General features: G+C 47.3%; 1 non-coding gene across 1 annotated transcript; it reads right to left on the bottom strand.

Moving 5' to 3' along the window:
- Positions 1-16,121: 16,121 nt before the first annotated feature.
- On the bottom strand, positions 16,122-16,193 carry trnad-guc. Its single transcript has one exon. It is a non-coding gene; the product is annotated as a tRNA-Asp (tRNA).
- Between the last annotated feature and the right edge of the window lie 2,161 nt (positions 16,194-18,354).

Below are 18,354 nucleotides of genomic sequence, written 5' to 3'. Positions count from 1 at the left end.
CATAAAGTTAGGTGATGATAAACCCCCAACTTCTTTAGGTTTACACAAATGCTTTCGTTGAATTCTGTGTGCTCTGTAATCCCATATAAAATTAGTGATAGTAGAATCTAGTTTTTTGAAAAAGTATTTTGGAATATATATTTGATCGCTTGAAACAAATATATTAATTGTGGTAAGAAAGTCATTTTTATAGCGTTAATTCTACCTATCAATGAGAGCGGGAGCGTTTTCCAAAATGCAATCATATCATACAGTTTATTTAATAGTGGCATAAAATTGGCACTAAATAATGATTTGTGTCTTCTCGTAATTTGAATACCCAGATACTTGAATTTTTTTGTTGCGATTTTGAAGGGGAATTTTAGTAAGTGTCTCGAATCCTGTGGTTTTAAAGACATAATTTCGCTTTTATTCCAATTCATTCTATATCCTGAAAAAGAGCCGAATTCTTCAATTAATTTTAATAATGTGGGTATACTCGTTTGTGTATTAGTAATATATAAAAGGATATCATCAGCGTATAATGACATTTTATTCTTTGAGTCCTTAGTGTTTATCCATGAATATTGGGTGATTTCTAATCCTTTCGGCCAGCGGTTCTATCATAAGGGCAAATAGCAATGGTGATAAGGTACAACCTTGCCTATTACCCCTTGATAAGCAACATTTTGGAGATAGCATATTGTTAGCTAATATTGTTGTCGTAGGTCTATCGTAAAGTAATTTAACCCATCTAATAAAATTCTCTCCCGTATTAAATTTTTGGAGTACCTTGTATAAATACTGCCATTCTACCTGATCAAATGCCTTCTCTGCATCCAGCGTAACAACCGAAATATCTTCATTGTCTTCTTTGTGAGAGTACATTATATTGAAAAGCCTTCTCAAATTATTAAATGATTGTCTTTTGGGTATAAATCCCGTTTGATCCGTATTTATTAAATTATTAATATAATTATTTAGTCTTCTAGCTAGAATCTTTGCTAACATTTTCTGATCCGTATTTAGAAGTGAAATAGCTCTATAAGAACCCGGTTTATCTAAATCTTTATCTTTTTGTGGTATAAGCGTTATTGATGCTTCTGATAGGGTTTCTGGTAGTTTATTTTCGGTATAAGCCTGCATGTATAAATTGAATAATCTTGGTACAATTGACTCCTGAAATCTTTTATAAAATTCATTACTAAAACCATCTGGTCCTGGGGTCTTCCCATTTTTCAGTGAGTTTATTATTTGTTTTATTTCTTCACTAGTAATCCGTGCTCGTAATTGCTCTTGTTCTAAACTATCCAATTTTGGGAGATTGCAATTATCTAAAAAATTTGTAATTTTACTAACATCTGTATTTATTTTAGATGTATATAAATTATGATAAAATTGGGCAAACCTCTTATTAATATCCTTTGGCAGTGTTAGAAACTCACCCTTATCCGATTTAATTTTAGTGATAATTTTTTCCTTTTCTTGTTGCTTCAGTTGCCTCGCAAGTAATTTATGTGGCTTATCCCCAAATTCGAAGTGTGCTTGTTTTGTAATTTGGAATCATCTTACCGATAGTATTCTATTGATTTTATATTTCAATAAAGTTATCGTATTATGTTTATCTATGGTTGGGTCAGTTGCATTGTCCAGTTCTAGTAATTTTATTTCCTGTTCTATCCGCTGAAGTTCTCTTTTATTTTCCTTATTTTGAAAACGTTGGTAAGAGATTATGACGCCGCGAATATATGCCTTGAAGGTTTCCCATAATAGCGGTGCAGAAATACCCGGCGTGTCATTTATTTCGAAAAAATGTTTTGTTTGTTCTTTTATATACTCATAGCCCTGCGGGTTATTTAATATGTGTCGTTGAATCTCCAAAAAGGTTTTATACCCGGCATTCCCTCAATTTTAAGTATAAAAGTCATTGGTGAATGATCAGAAATAATACTATTATGATATGATGGTTTATTCGTATACGGGATTAATTTTGTGTCCAATACGAAAAAGTCAATTCGTGAATAAGTTTTATGAACTGATGAGTAAAATGAATATTCCCTACCACTTGGATTTGCTATTGTCCAACTATGTTGTTATTTTTTATATAAGTATTTAAAAATTCACAGGTCTTAATTTTAACAAGACGCTTCCCTACCTTATTGATTTATCTAAGTATGGGTCTATAACACAATTAAAATCTCCCCCCCATTATTATATTTTGATAATTATGCTCTGCGATTAAATCTATTATTTTCTTAAAAAATTGTGGGCAATCAAAATTTGGCGCGTAAATATTTATCATAGTTAATGGTGTATTGTAAATTTCTCCCGTGACTATAACGTATCTTCCCTCTTTATCAGATATGGATTTCTTTAATTTAAAAGGTATACCCTTCCGAATTATAATGGCCGTGCCTCTTGCTTTAGAGGTGAATGAGGAGTAATAGGTTTGACCTATCCAGTTTGCCCTTAATCTGATCTGAGTTTGTTGTTTCAAATGTGTCTCTTGTAGGAAAGCAATATCCATATTTAATGATTTTAATTGTGCCAAAAGTTTACCCCTCTTAATTGACTCGTTCGCACCTCTGATGTTCCAACTACAGAAAGTGAGACCTCCGATATTTGTTCGACTATTATCTTGCATTGGCTATTATTACCAGACTGTATGATTCATGTGATGCAGCCAAGTACCTCGGAATCCCGATTCCAGAGTTGTCCTTCATAATTTCTGCAGTAGTTTTACATCTCCTGACACTATTAAACATAATTAAGGGAAAGAGAAAAACATAACATAAAGTGTACATACAACACATAATTGTGAATAAACCAAAAAAGTGAGTGTAAGTTATCAAAAAAGCGATATCTTACAAAAAAGCCACCAATGGTACCTAGGATTGTTTTTAAATTGACCTCCGTCGATGAAATTATGCACTGGGCCTTACCCCCCTATTAAGGTGTGACCCAACGTTAGTCGGTTCCCTCTAGTTGTAACCACAATTATCATATCAGGTCAATTAATAGCTGAACAGTTTAAAATAGATAAAAGAGAAGCTAGAAGTATAGGAGTAAAATAAAAGTAATTATGGGTTAAATTACCTCGTCAATAATTACACTTTTCATTAACCTGTATGTTAGTTAATTCATAATTAGTATTTAAAATATATGTCTAACCTCCCCCGTCCTTCCTGCTATATAGTTAGTCGTGTTAGTAGAGTACATTACGCCTTTAACGTTAGTTGAGTTTATTGCGAGTAAGTAGTTAATTAGTTAGTTAGTTATATGTTATATGTGTAAATAATAGGTCATATAGTGTTGGACAGATGCATCATATTATGGCCATTTCAAAAGGGGACAGTCTCATAGTTGTCAGGGCTGAAGGACTTGGCAACAAGCCTGCGACCTTGAGCTTCCATCTGTGCTTTCATTCAGAAATTTAATTCGGGCTGTGTTATTGAAAAACACGTTCTTGCCAGCTAAGCCTGTCTGGTAAGCGTCTGAACAGTTCAAGTGTCTTAATTGAAACAGAGAAAACAAGTTCCACAGATAAAATGGCTATTATTCTGCTCCTCATTGAATTTTGTTTAAAATCTCCTGGGCATATTTGCAAGCAGAGTCCGGGTCCGTGAATGAGCATTGCTTGCCGCTAAACGAAATTAGCATTTTCGCTGGATAGATCACGCCATAACGAACTTCAGAATGTCCATATAAAATACTGCTTGCCCTTTTAAACTCGCGTCTTTTTGCCAGAATTTTCCGAGGATAATCCCTGTAGAATTTTACGATATTATCAGCGAATGTAAGATTTTCTCCATAGGGTATCATCTTTAATAGATTTTCCAAAGTTGAAATGTCTAGGAATTTTACGATAATTTGCCTTGGCGAAGCACTAACATGTTTTTGGAAGCGACCCACTCGATGTGCCACATCTATCTTTGTTTTTTTCTGGCAGTTTGAAAACATCTTTATGTAGATTAGTGATAAAATCACGCATTTGAAAGCCGTGTTCCGCACCCTCTTTAACTTCTATTATTCTCAGGTTTTGCCTTCTTGATCTGGCCTCTAAATCTTGACATTTCTCCTTCAGTTTATTCGTTAGCTCCCAATTCATATCGTGTTGTTTTTTCAAACCTGTTATTTCGTGGCTCATCTGTTCCATTTCACCCTCCATCTCTTCCATCAATTTTTCCGTGTCTGTTAATTGCTTCAGCAGGGAGTCATGTTTATTGTTATACTCCCTCTGCATACTTTCCAATTCCTTCGCAGTCCTCGACTCCAAATCTTTAAACTGTTGGTTTAGGGCTACATAACGCTCTTTTACTTCGCCACAGCTATTATCAATTTTCTTAGAAAGATTGTCCTCCATAGTGGAGAAGTTGTTCTGAATTGTAGAGTTCATTTTGGCAAATTGCTTCTGAAGATCTTTAGTAATGTCTTTAACAATATTAGCTCTTACCGTTTCTTCCCAGGTTTTCATTTATTTCTCCTTTGTATCACTTCTCGCAGCCATATCGCTTGTTGGTTGTTGAGGCTCCGGCTCCTCTTCCAAACTTTCAAAAGTGGGCTCAGGAGTGGTTTCAAGCTCATCCAGAGCTTTTTGGAGCTGGAGACTGATTGTAGTCTTCTTGGGTCCTCTCTGACCTCTTCTCTTTTTCATCCGATTTTTACCGATAAAATAGTTTTAAATCCCGAATCCACCGGCACCGTTTGATGGATTCAGTACCCTCGACGTTCAGCAATCCCGGTAAGAGTTTTTAAATCGATCCTGGCATGGGAGTCGACTTTAAACACGATTTGTCTGGATGAGAGCTCAGTGCAGCTGCCTTCACTGCTTCATAGCAGCCACCGGAAGTCTCTGATGCTGTTATATCTATAGCCGTGAAAGTATTATTTGGGAACTGAAATCGCCATATGCGAAAACCATATTATTTTAATAAAATCTCTCTGCTGCGTGCGCGCACACTATCATCTATCTCATGGGAACCGATGAGATGGTTGTGATGCAATTACAGCCTCGTGAACAGATACATTTTAGTCCAGGTGGATCTGTACATCTGAAGTGCCTTCCTGTATGTATCCCACAATATTGCAATAAGACATTCAGTTATGAACAGTGTAACAGTGTTCATTCTGCTCCACACTCCACTTCACCATATGATTTTGATTTTATTATTCGGGATTACGAGAAAGCATTCCTGCCCGTCTTTTAACCAGTATAACTGAAGAGGTGCCAGCAGTCTTCAGATCTGTTAAGAAGGTTCGAGATCTGACCAAGTGAATATTACAATGTCGTTTTCGGAATGGGCGGAAATCCCGGGTGGCACGCCCCCCCTCCCCCCGCCATTTATTGAGACGTGGTGGCAACCCCCCTCCCCGCCCACCCCATGTCTTGTAATCCGGATTTTGAAAATCGGTGAGAAAAAATCTGTTAAAATTTCCGCTTTCCGTGAGACAATGGGGGTGTCACTGTTATGCGCTTGTTAAATGTCTCTCGTATTAACACGATGTGTCACCAATTGTGTTTTGACCTACAAGTTTTACTGAAGGTATTCATGGTGAATTTCTTAAAACTTTCTGATGCGGGTACCATTATAATTTGAAACAATTGGATGTATTGGTGGATGGGTAAGATTTAAATGGGTAGAAGAAACTGCCATATTGTCGCCCCAAACTCTCTCTACCGTGTCTCTCTCTCCCTCAGCCTCTCTCTCTCTCTCTCTCTCTCTCTCTCTTTCTGTCTCTCTTTCTCTATCTATCTCTCTCTCTCTCTCTCTCTCTCTCTCTCTCTCTCTCTCTCTCTATCTCTCTCTCTCCCCCCCCAAGACTTTATTCAACAAATCAAATAATACAACAGATCAAGTCATACACAAAACGAAATTACATTATACCAAGTGTCATTATAGTACAACATTACAATCATTATTCACAATACTCTCAACCCCACGCGGTGACCAGCGCCAACGGAATACCTCCAAAGTCCCCGTGAACACCGCATGTTCCCTCTCCAGGGACACACGTGCACGAACGTAGGCCCGAAAGAGGGGCAAGCAGCCGACTCTTGCCTGACCATCCATCGCCTGCTGCCTGGACCCGCGTATGGCCATCTTGGCCAGGCCCAGGAGTAGACCGACAGGTAGGTCCCACCCTCCCACTTGGCTCTCCCAACACCCTGCCTTGTGTCCAAACACAAGAATCGTAGGACTAAAATGTAACCAGAACTTTAGGAACAACCCCTTCAGATATTGATACAGGGGCAGTAGCCTCTCACACTCCATATAAATGTGGAACACGGTCTCTTCCTCGCCACAGAAAATACAGGCAGCGGAAGAGTCCGTGAACCGACTCAAAATGTTGTTACATGCCACCGCTCTGTGCAGCACTCTCCACCCCAGGTCCCCAATGTAAAGGGGGACATCTCCCGTGTAGAGGGACCCCCACTGGGGACCTTCCCCGCCTTCAGGTGGTAACACCGTCCGCCATGGAGTGTCGGGACGGGAGACGAAGGCAAGGAGGTGCAGAATGTGCAGGAACATTCTATACAGTGAGCGTCTCTTCGCGTCACGAAACGGCACGCTAATCATCTCCGAAAGGCGGCTCAGGTTGTGTGGAGCCGGTGCCCGAGATATATCCCGGAACCGAGGCCCGATGAGCAGATCTGACGGAGCGGGTAAGAGCTCATTCAAAACCACTCTAGGCTCGCGCCTCTCCTCGACACCCTCCATGATTTGGTGAGGACCGGCTACTCCCGCAGCCGCAACATCCCCCTCCCCTCGTGGAGCAACACGCTGGCTGAAAACAACCATATTCCTCACTCTTAACACATCCCGGTAGAAAACAGGCAAGCCCCTTAGGGCGGGTCGACTGATGCCCGCCTCCGGGAGCCGCGAGACCCCCCTTAGACAACGACCCCGTCGGAAAAAATACGTGGCCAAAACGTGCCATCTGGGGGGGTTCTCTAGATACATATACCTCCTCAGAGTCCCGAGGCGGAGAGCCGCCACCTAGGTACGCACGCACACCAAGGACTGGCCACCCTCCTCTAACGGGAGACTCAGGACCGCTGCGGAAACCCAGTGCTTCCTATTTCCCCAATAGAAGTCCACCAGCTTCTTCTGGAAAGCATTTACAAAAATGGAAGGCGGGACAAGAGTAGCCAGCCGGTACCATAACATGGAGGCCACCAGCTGGTTTATGACCAACACCCTCCCCTGAAAAGAAAGAACTCCAAGCAGGCCTGACCAGCGCCCCAGCCTGGCAACCACTTTCGTCTCCAACTCCTGCCAGTTTGCCGGCCAAGCATCCTCAGTGGGACTCAGGTACACCCCCAGATAGAGGAGGTGCGTGGTGCTCCACGCAAACATTACCATCTCCTCTGGCAGGGAGTCCACCTGCCACTGGCCCACTAAAAGTCCAGAGCACTTGCTCCAATTAATCCTGGCAGAAGATGCAGCCGAGAATATCTTCTGGCAATCACGCATCCTCCGCAGGTCACCAGGATCGGTGAACATAAGGAGTACATCATCGGCATATGCCGAAAGAACCAACTCCACCGGCGGGCCCGGTAGGGCCAGGCCTGTCAACCTCCTCCGAAGAAGACACAGGAACGGCTCCACACAGACCGCGTACAACTGACCTGACATGGGGCACCCCTGACGGACCCCCCTCCCAAAATGAAAGGGAGCCAACAACTCACCATTAACCTTCACAAGGCACTCCACTGCAGCATACAAGAGGCGGACCCGGGCCACAAAATGCGGTCCAAATCCGAACGCTTGCAACGTTCCGAAAAGGTATTCATGCTCTACCCTATCAAAAGCCTTCTCCTGATCAAGAGACAGAAAAGCAGCTGACTGACCAGTTCCCTGTGCTAGATGAATCAGGTCCCTAACCAGGTGGATGTTATCCTGAATGGACCGACCAGGGACTGTGTAGGACTGGTCATGGTGAATCAACTGAGACAGCACGGAGCCCAGGCGATTTGCCATCGCCCGTGCAAAAACGTTATACTCTGTGCATAGGAGAGAGACCGGGCGCCAGTTTTTCAACAGGCGGAGTTCCCCCTTCTTGGGCAGCAGGACAAAAACTGCTCTACGCCACGAGAGGGGCATCTCCCCGGTCGCCCGGCTTCCCCCAGAACCAACATGTAATCACCCCCCAGGATACCCCAGAAGGCTGTTACAAACTCTACCGTCAGCCCATCCAGCCCGGGGGACTTACCACTCCTGAGCTGATGCAATGCACGAGTCAACTCCTCCAAAGATAAAGGGCCATCAAGAAGATCGGCCACCTCCCTATCTATAATCGATAGACTCTCCCACAGGCCCTGCTGAGCTTCCCCGCTGACTCCACCTGCGGAGAACAGATGGAGCAAACGTCCTGGCACAACTTCTTGCACTTTTATAATATTGGGCAGGAAATTCTGAGCCAACAGAATGGCCACCCCACTCGAATTTGAGCTAAGATGACTCATATAGACCTCACCTTCCCACTCCAATCTCCAGGTGGGTTCATCACTGACAACAGTATGCGTCTCCTGCAGAAAACACACTGCAAATTTCCCCTCCCTAAGGACCGATAAAAGCTGGAATCTGCGAAAACTCGCTCTACTCCCGTTTAAGTTTAGGGTAACTAACGTGAATGCACTGGTACATTAGATTGAAATCCTCGCACTTCTCCTCCTGGGCTCTGTAGTCCTCTCTCTTAGGAGCTCCAAAAAGCCCCTAAGCTGGCACTGCTCAGAGCCAGAAATATCACTATCCTTGGTGGCAAGGATAGCCTCGAGAGTTTCAACTAAGGCCGACAGATCAGCCCACCGTCTCTTAGCAGCATCAATCTTTTTCTTGTTGGTACGGCTTGTTTTTAAAAACTCCCGCACCTCACAGATAACAATTGCAAGAGACTCGTCCTTGGTTCCTGGGCTATCGGCCAAGTTACTCGCACCTGACACAACACGCTCAGCATCACCAAGGTCATTTTCAGAAGTCGAAAGACGAAAGCTCTCTGGAATTTCGCTAACCCCTTCACACAAACTGGCCCCATCACTCTCCCCCTCCTCCGACATGTCACCACCCCCAGGATCAATGCCGGGGAAGGATCCCGAATCCCCTATCCGCATCACGCTGCCCACTGACTGGCTGGGCTCCTGCGCTCTGTCCTCACCCTCCACATCTTGGCCTGGGGAAGAGAAAACAAGAGGCACCCCCAGGGTCTGTGGTAAACTGGCACCCCCAGAATCCGAAAGAAGGTCGCTGCCCGAAACAACTCCGACCTCCACACCACCGAAAGCACCCCCTCCACTGGCAACACCCAGAGGCTCTCCACCAGTTTTTTCCCTCCCCTGCCAACTCAGCCGGCAGTACAATACACATCTCGGCACCACGACTGGCTCCAATATTGAGCACTGATTGGTACACCATTCCCCCCGGCCCCCTCCCTCGGGCTAACTCTGCTCATCCCCCGTCTCAGGGTCCACACTACCAGGGGAGCTTGCCCCACCCTCCTGCGTGCTAACACCCTTAGTAGGCCTCTGAAACGAGGGGACCCCCTCCGACCCAGAGGACGCACCCCCAGGGGAGCCAAGATCAACACACGATGAGATACCTCCCTCGGAGGGCCCCTGAGACGAAAGGACCTCCCCCCGCCCAGAGGACACAGCTCCAGAGGGTCTACCCCGTCTACCCCATCCCTGAAGCGGAGGCTCAACCACCAACCCAGAAGACGTCATTTCCTGACCTCCAACCACATCGGTGGTGGAAGGACTGGAAAACTGCACCCCCCTTACTTTGGACTCACGTCCTTGCTCTTCCTCGCTGGCCCAATCCTCCTTTTTGTCCCACTAGCATGCGGCGGTGTGGTGACCTCCATAAAGGAAGGGTCTTCCGCCTCCACACTACCCCCAGCCACTTTACCACCCGCACTTGTTACCTTCCCTACTCCCGTCAGAGCCACCTCAGCTCCTTGCTGGGCCACGGCAGTTTCACTCTGGACCTCCCTGGAGCTGACAGGCACCCCTTGGGTGATCTCCGCACTCGGCAGTTGCACACCCACCTGCTTTTGACTCGCTTGGGTAATCTTTTTCTGCTTATTCCTCTGCTTCTTCTGCTGCTCCCATTTCTCTCCACCCTCCCTCTGTGCCTCACCTTCAGCCACCCCCACAGGTTCAGGATGTAGGGGGCGGGGGCCCTCGCTGCCCCGGGTCCCCAAGGCGAAGACTGCAGACCCAGAAGGGCTATCCCCGCTGCCCCGGATCACAGAGGCAGAGGCAGCAGCCCCAGCCAGGTCAGCGATTCCACCCCGCCCCTCCGAGGCATGACGAGCCACCGCTGATGGGCCAGCAGTGCATTCCTGGGCCGCTGCGCTAGAAGTTCTGGCAGCGACCCCGTGATTAGGACATTCCCTACGGAGATGTCCATAACAACCGCACGCATGACACCGTGCCTTTCCCCAACTCCAACGCACGGTTCTAGGGAGACCCCTACACTCCACCTCGAAACTCCCCTCATTGCCTTCCCCCTCCCCCACCTTCACGAACACCCTCCTTTTGAAACTGAGAATCCATTTTTCCTCCGGGTCCCCCCCAGGGTGCATGAGCCTAAAGCACTTAGACCGCACCTCCCCAATCTGAGACAGGTGTGGAATGAGTGTCGCATCCGGAATACATGTAGGGCAACTCCGCAGGAGAACCGATCTCACCCTGGACACCCTTGGGTCCACCTGTCGTCCACGCCAAAAAGCCAGCTCGCCCTGTCTTGCCGAACGCCAAAGCACCTTCTTCACATTAAGCCAGGCAGCCGCACTGTGCAAAATGACTTTACGGCAGAGAATCAGTGCCAAAACACAGCAAAGGCACCGAAACACTTCAAACCCTCGATATCCAGGCACTCTTGGCAGTCAGCCAATGACAGCCGCACCCTGCTCCCTCGAAAATGTAGAAAATTATCAAGGGATTTTCACGCCAACCCCGAACCACGAATATTGGGGTTGGGATGCATAGCACTAAACCTCAGTTTCTCGCTCGAGGTCCCTCCCATTTACCCCTGTCTCCGCAGACGGGACCTCGGGTCAGAAATCGCCCGCATCTCCCAACCTTTGTCTTTGTGTTATGTGTAATTTATTAACTGAAATCATTTTGGTGATTAACAATGGGAGCAAAGTACGATATTGGGAGTCTTTTACGTTGGGGATGATTTGATTTGATATGATTAGCGGCGCGCTTTGTAATCCGCGGGCGAGGGTGGGGAGGCACTGCGGAGAGTTGCCGCCAACTCCCTGTCCCGTTATCATCCTCTTCCAGGAGGGAAGGAACATGAAGTTTTTGGAATCGAGCGAGTGAGGGCACATTTTGCCTCGCTCCACGATGGCAGCCCCCCCCCCCCCTCTCTCCCCCTTCCCCGGAGGCTTGCGGTGGAGGGGCGGGAGAGTGGGAGGGGCGCCTATCTGCCTTCTGGGAGTCGGAGAGGAACGGCTCACGACCCTCCTCCCCCCCCCCTCTCCGCGGCGTTCGATGATTAAAGCAATAATTATAATAAAGAAGTTTGTCTCAAATTGATCTCCGAGGGAACGGCTCTTGTTTTAAACGCACCGCAACCCTCCGCCAGCGAAAAGAAACACGTCATTTGGCCCATCGTGCCTGAATTTGACATAATGCAGGCCCTTCCGATTCAATATCCACAGGAGTCAAGTCAAGTTTACTCGTCACATACATATACGAGATGTGCAGTGAAATGAAAAGTGGCAATGCTCGCGGACTTTGTGCAAAAAACAAACAAACTACAGAATGGAACAGAATCAAATATTCTTTTACATATTAAATATTGTGGGCGGAAGGAAAAAGGGGGAAAATCCAGTAATACTTAAAAAAACAATAGAATGGTACAACATGGGGGGATCTTATACAAACGTACAACATTCTTAAGGGGTTGGACAGGCTAGATGCAGGAAGATTATTCCCGATGTTGGGGAAGTCCAGAACAAGGGGTCACAGTTTAAGGATAAAGGGGACGTCTTTTAGGACCGAGATGAGAAAAACATTTTTCACACAGAGTGGTGAATCTGTGGAATTATCTGCCTCAAAAGGTAGTTGAGGCCAGTTCATTGGGTATATTTAAGAGGGAGTTAGATGTGGCTAAAGGGGTCAGGGGGTATGGAGAGAAGGCAGGTACAGGATACTGAGTTGGATGATCAACCATGATCGTATTGAATGGCGGTGCAGGCTCTAATGGCCTACTCCTGCACCTATTTTCTAAGTAAAGCTAGTCCCTGGTGAGATAGGAGTTTACAGTCCTAATGGCCTCTGGGAAGAAACTTCTCAACCTCTCCGTTCTCACAGCATGGCAACGGAGGCGGTTGCCTGACCGTAGCAGCTGGAACTGTCTGTTGCAGGGGTGGAAGGGGTCTCCCATGATCTTATTGGCTGTGAAGTTGCACCTCCTGATCTATAGTTCCTGCAGGGGGGCGAGTGAAGTTCCCATAGTGCGTTCGGCCAACGCACTACTCTCTGCAGAGCCTTCTTGTCCTGGGCAGAGCAATTCCCAAACCAGATTGTGATATGTCCGGACAAGATGCTTTCCACAGCCACTGAGTAGAAGCACTGGAGGATCCTCGGAGACGCTCTGAATTTCCTCAATTGGAGGGAGGGAGTTTGGCTGTAGGCGCAGAATCGACGCATCCACATGCCAGAGGTATGCTCAGTGAAACCTCAGAACGGACGAGCTATCGTAGAGGCGATCAGTGACATTTTAAGATGAAGAGATGCATCTGTAATCTTTGAGTGAGATGGAGGGGGGGAGCATTAACATTCCGCTAACCTTAGATGGGAAGTAAATTCTTGAAGTTGGATTGGTTGAAGTCACCAGCGATGATGAGCAGGGTAAAGGAGTTTTCTGCTTCAATGAAGTAGTTACCTCAGAATAATTCCCCCACTGCGGTGGCTCGCAATGATATATAGTCCACAGACAGCACAGTGGGAATTAATTCCCTTGGTTAGTTGAAGGGACGGCACATTATGAACAAATATTCCACGTGGTCTGATCAACCGCACAAATCGTTTGTGAACCACACGGAATATTGTGTGCGATTCTGACCTGAAATCTATTGGACGGCTGTCGCCAAGGTGGAAAAGTTGCAGAGAAGATGCATCATGTTGTCAGAGGGATGCGAGTTATAAATAGAGGCCAGCAACTCTGCCGTGAGGCACATGAAGCATTTTGATGTACAGGTATATTAAATCATGAAAGGTATGGGAAAGATGGTCGCTCGCTGCCTTTTCCCAGGGCTGGGCTGTATAAAACTGGAGGACGCAGAATAAAGGTGAGCGCAGAGCGATTTAAGTTAAGCCAAGGGACAACTTTTGATGTAGATGGCAGTCGGCATACAGTGCATTCAGAAGGTATTCAGACTCCCTTCACTGTTTCCACGTTTTTTACGTTACAGCCTTATTCTAAAATTGATGAAATTAAATGTTCTCATCAATCTACACACAATACCTCAAAGGGAAAACAGGTGTTTAGACATTTTTTCAAAATAATTTAAAAGAATTAACTGAAATATCAGATTTACATAAGTAGTCAGACCCTTTGCTATGGCACTCAAAATTGAGCTTCGGTGCATCCTGTTTTTATTGATTATCCGTGAGATGTTTCTACAACTTGATTGGAGTCCACCAGTGGTAAATTAAATTGAATGTAAATGATTTGGAAAGGCAAACACCTGTCTATATAAGATTCCGCAGTCGACATGGTGACCGATTAGGAAAAGGGTAGATGAAACGTGACCTGGTTGTCATGGTACACCAGTCATTGAAAGTAGGCATGCAGGTGCAGCAGGCAGTGAAGAGAGCGAATGGTATGTTAGCATTCATAGCAAAAGGATTTGAGTATAGGAGCAGTGAGGTTCTACTGCAGTTGTACAGGGTCTTGGTGAGACCACACCTGGAGTATTGCGTATAGTTTTGGTCTCCAAATCTGAGGAAAGACATCTTGCCATAGAGGGAGTACAGAGAAGGTTCACCAGACTGATTTCTGGGATGTCAGGACTTTCATATGAAGAAAGACTGAATAGACTCGGCTTGTACTCGCTAGAATTTAGAAGATTGAGGGGGGAACTTATAGAAACGTACAAAATTCTTAAAGGTTTGGACAGGCTAGATGCAGGAAGATTGTTCCCGATGTTGGAGAAGTCCAGAACAAGGGGGTCACAGTTTAAGGATAAGGGGGGAATCTTTTAGGACCGAGATGAGAAAAACTATTTTCGCACAGAGAGTGGTGAAACTCTGGAATGATCAGCCATGATCATATTGAATGGTGGTGCAGGCTCGAAGGGCCGAATGGCCTATTCCTGCACCTATTTTCTATGTTTCTATGACAGTGCGTGTCAGAGCAAAAACAAAGCCACGAAGACAAAGGAATTATCCGTATACCTCCGAGACAGGATTGTGGCGAGACAGAGAACTGGGGAAGGGTATAAAATAATTTCTGTGCATTGCAGGTCCCGAAGAGCATTCTTAAATGCAAGAACTTTGGGACCACCAGGACTCTTCATTGAGCTGGCCACCCGACCAAACTGAGCAATCGGGGGAGAAGGGCCTTGGTCAGGGAGGTGAGCAACAATCCGATGGTCACTCTGACAGAGCTCCAGAGTTCCTCTATGGAGATGGGAGAAACATCCAGAAGGGCAACTATATCTGCAGCCCCCACCAATCTAGCCTTTAAGGTAGAGTGGCCAGATGGAAGCCACTCCCCAGTAAAAGGCACATGACAGCCCGCTTGGCCTTTGCCAAAACGCACCTAAACAAGAGTCTCTGGTCTGATGAAACCAAGATTGAACTATCTGGTCTGAATGCCAAGTGTCACGTCGGTAGGAAACCAGGCACCGCTCATCATCTGGCCAATACAATACCTACGGTGAAGCATGGTGGTACAGCATCATGCTGTGGGGATGTTTTTCAGCGGCAGGAACTGGAAGACTAGTCAGGATCGAGGGAAAGATGAACGGAGCAAAGTACGGAGAGATCTTTGATGAAAACCTGCTCCAGAGCGTTCAGGACCTTAGACTGAGGCAGAGATTCACCTTCCAACAGGACAACGACCCTAAGCACACAGCCAAGACAATGCAGTAGTGGCATCGTGACAAATCTGTGAATGTCTTTGAGTGGCCCAGCCGGAGCCTGGACTTGAACCCGATCGTATATCTCTGTAGGGACCTGAAAATAGCTGTGCATCGACGCACCCCATCCAACCTGACAAAGCTTGAGAGGATCTGCAGAGAAGAATGGGAGAAATTTCCCAAGTACAGGAGTGCCAAGCTTGTAGAGTCATACCCAAGAAGACGTGAGGTTGTAATCGCTGCCAAAGGTGCCTCAACAAAGTACGGCGTTAAGGGTCTGAATACTTATGTAAATGTGATATTTAAGTTATTTATTTTTAATTACTTTGTAAAAATTTCTATACACCTGTTTTCGCTTTTTTATTATGGGGTATTGTGTGTAGATTGATGATTCAAAAAATGAATGTAATCAATTTTAGAATAAGGCTGTAACGTAACAAAATGTGGAAAACGTGAAGGGGTCTGAATAGTTTCTGAATGCACTGTATGTTTCATCTAGTTTAGTTTAGAGATACATCGCGGACGTTTAGTTTAGAGATTCCGTGCAGACCACCGTAACACTAGCCTACACACTATAGACAATAGGCAATAGGCAATAGGTGCAGGAGTAGGCCATTCGGCCCTTCGAGCCAGCACCGCCATTCAATGTGATCATGGCTGATCATCCCCGTTCCTGCCTTCTACCCATATCCCCTGACTCCGCTATTTTTAAGAGCCCCATCTAGCTCTCTCTTGAAAGCATCCAGAGAACCTGCCTCCACCAATGAATTCCACAGACTCACCACTTTCTGTGAGAAAAAAGTGTTTCCTCGTCTCCGTTCTAAAGGGCTTACTCCTTATCTTTAAACTGTGGCCCGCTGGTTCTGGACTATGTTTACATTTACCATTTACCAAGCCAATTTACCTATTGTACGTCGTTGGAGTGCGGGGGGAAGCCGCAGATCTCGGAGAAAACCCACGTAGGAAACGGGGAGAACGTACAAACGCCGGTAAGCGAGCATCCGTAGTCAGGTGTCCGCGCCACCGTGCCGTGTAAAAGTAAACTCCCCGTCGGGGAATTGAACCCCGGTCTCCCGCGTGACAGGCGGGGATACTCACCACTATACTAACGAGGAACTGATATACATCTTCATTTTTATTCGTCTTTATCTTTATCTTTATTGTTATTATCTTTATTTTTAAGTTTGGTATAACTTGAGCAGTTGTGCTTAGCCACTGAGCATCGCCCAGTGGAAAATGAGATCTAAAAAAAACGCATGATTTTTCTTCTGAATTCGGGAACCATGGAAGTGAGCATCTGATACTTCGGTTACAAGAAAAACATAGAAACATAGAAAATAGGTGCAGGAGGAGGCAATTCGGCCCTTCGAGCCAGCACCGCCATTCATTGTGATCATGGCTGATCGTCCCCAATCAATAACCCGTGCCTGCCTTCTCCCCATATTCCTTGACTCCACTAGCCCCTAGAGTTCCATCTAACTCTCTCTTAAATCCATCCAGTGACTTGGCACCCACTGCCCTCTGTGGCAGGGAATTCCATAAATTCACAACTCTTTGGGTGAAAAGTTTTTTTCTCACCTCAGTCTTAAAATGACCTCCCCTATATTCTAAGACCGTGGTCCCTAGTTCTGGACTCGCCCAACATTGGGAATATTTTTCTTGCATCTAGCTTGTCCAGTCCTTTTATAATCTATATTACTAAAACTCTATTCTTGACCGGTTTTGGCTTTCTGTGCTGCGGTTTCCGAGAGTACGCCGCACCTACGACCGTCATTTTTGGCCACCTCGCTCAGAGCCACCCTCCGCCGCATGTGTGCCGAGGGTTTTTCCCGTCGATGAAAATTGACAGAGATATTAATGTTTTTACAACATTCCCCATTCTCTCTGCTGCCCCTGCTGGAGGGAGGGGGAAGGACTATAAAATCAGGAAGTGGTGTGCCTCAATCAGTCTCTGCAAGTGGTGTGCCTCAATCAGTCTCTGCAAGTGGTGTGCCTCAATCAGTCTCAGCAAGTGGCGCGCCTCAATCAGAGCACTGACAAATGTCTACAGCATTGTGAGTACCCTTAATTTGGTTTGAAAATGAAAATATGGGTAGAGGTATAAAAGCACTGCATGCAAATGGTTGTTTGGGTTTGGGTTGAAGTAAAAAGGCACTCTACCCCCCTCCTCCCTCTCCTCTCCCCTCCCTCTCCTCTCCCCCCCTCTCCTCTGCCCCCTTCTCATCTCCCCCCCTCTCCTCTCCCCCCTCTCCTCCCCCCTCTCCTCCCCCCCTCTCCTCTCCCCCCTGTCCTCTCCCCCTCCTCCCCCCTCTCATCTCCCCCCCTCTCCTCTCCCCCCTCTCCTCTCCCCCCTCCGTCTCCTCTCCCACTCCTCTCGCCCCCTCCCCCTCCTCTCGCCCCCTCCCCCTCCTCTCGCCCCCTCCCTCTCCTCCCCCCCTCTCCTCCTCTCCTCTCCCCCCCTCCCCTCTCCCCCCTCTCCTCCCACCCTCTCCTCTCCCCCCCTTTTCTCCCCGCTCTCCTCTCCTCCCCCCCCCTCTCCTCTCCCCCCTCTCCTCCCCCCCTCTCCTCTCCCCCCTCTCCTACCCCCCTCCTCTCCCCCTCTCCTCTCCCCCTCTCCTCTCCTCTCCCCCTCTCCTCTCCACCCCCCTCTCCTCCCCTCCTCCCCCCTCCTCCTAGCCCCCTCTCCTCTCCCCCCTTTCCTCTCCCCCCCTCCCCCCCTCCTCCTCGCCTCCCCGCCTCTCCCCTACCCCCTCATCCTCTCCCCCCCTCTCCTCTCCCCCCCTCTCCTCCCCCCTCCTCCCCCCCTCTCCTCACCCCTCTCCTCTCCCCCCCTCTGCCTCCACCCATCTCATCTCCCACCCATTCCTCCCCCCCCTCTCCTCTCCCCCCTCCTCTCCTCTCCCACTCCTCTCGCCCCCTTCCTCTCCTCTCGCTCCCTCCCTCTCCTCTCCCCCTCTCCTCCTCTCCTCTCCTCCCCTCTCCTCCTCGCCCCCTCTCCGCCCCCCCTCGATCCTCCTCTCTCCCCTCATCCTCTCCTCCCCCTCTCTCCCCCTCCTTCCCCGCCCTCCTCCTCGCTCCCTCTCCTCTCCCCCCTCTCCCCCCTCTCACTCTCCTCCACCCTCTCCTCATCCCCCCTCTCCTCTCCCCCGTCCCTCTCCTCTCCCACTCCTCTCGCCCCCTCCCTCTCCTCTCGCTCCCTCCCTCTCCTCTCCCCCCTCTCCTCCTCTCCTCTCCCCCTCTCCTCTCCCCCTCTCATCCCCCCCCTCTCCTCTCCTC

The sequence above is a fragment of the Amblyraja radiata genome, chromosome 41 (assembly GCF_010909765.2).
Source record: "Amblyraja radiata isolate CabotCenter1 chromosome 41, sAmbRad1.1.pri, whole genome shotgun sequence".
In the NCBI taxonomy this organism is placed as follows: domain Eukaryota; kingdom Metazoa; phylum Chordata; class Chondrichthyes; order Rajiformes; family Rajidae; genus Amblyraja; species Amblyraja radiata.
This window is presented reverse-complemented; position numbering and strand designations above follow the sequence as displayed.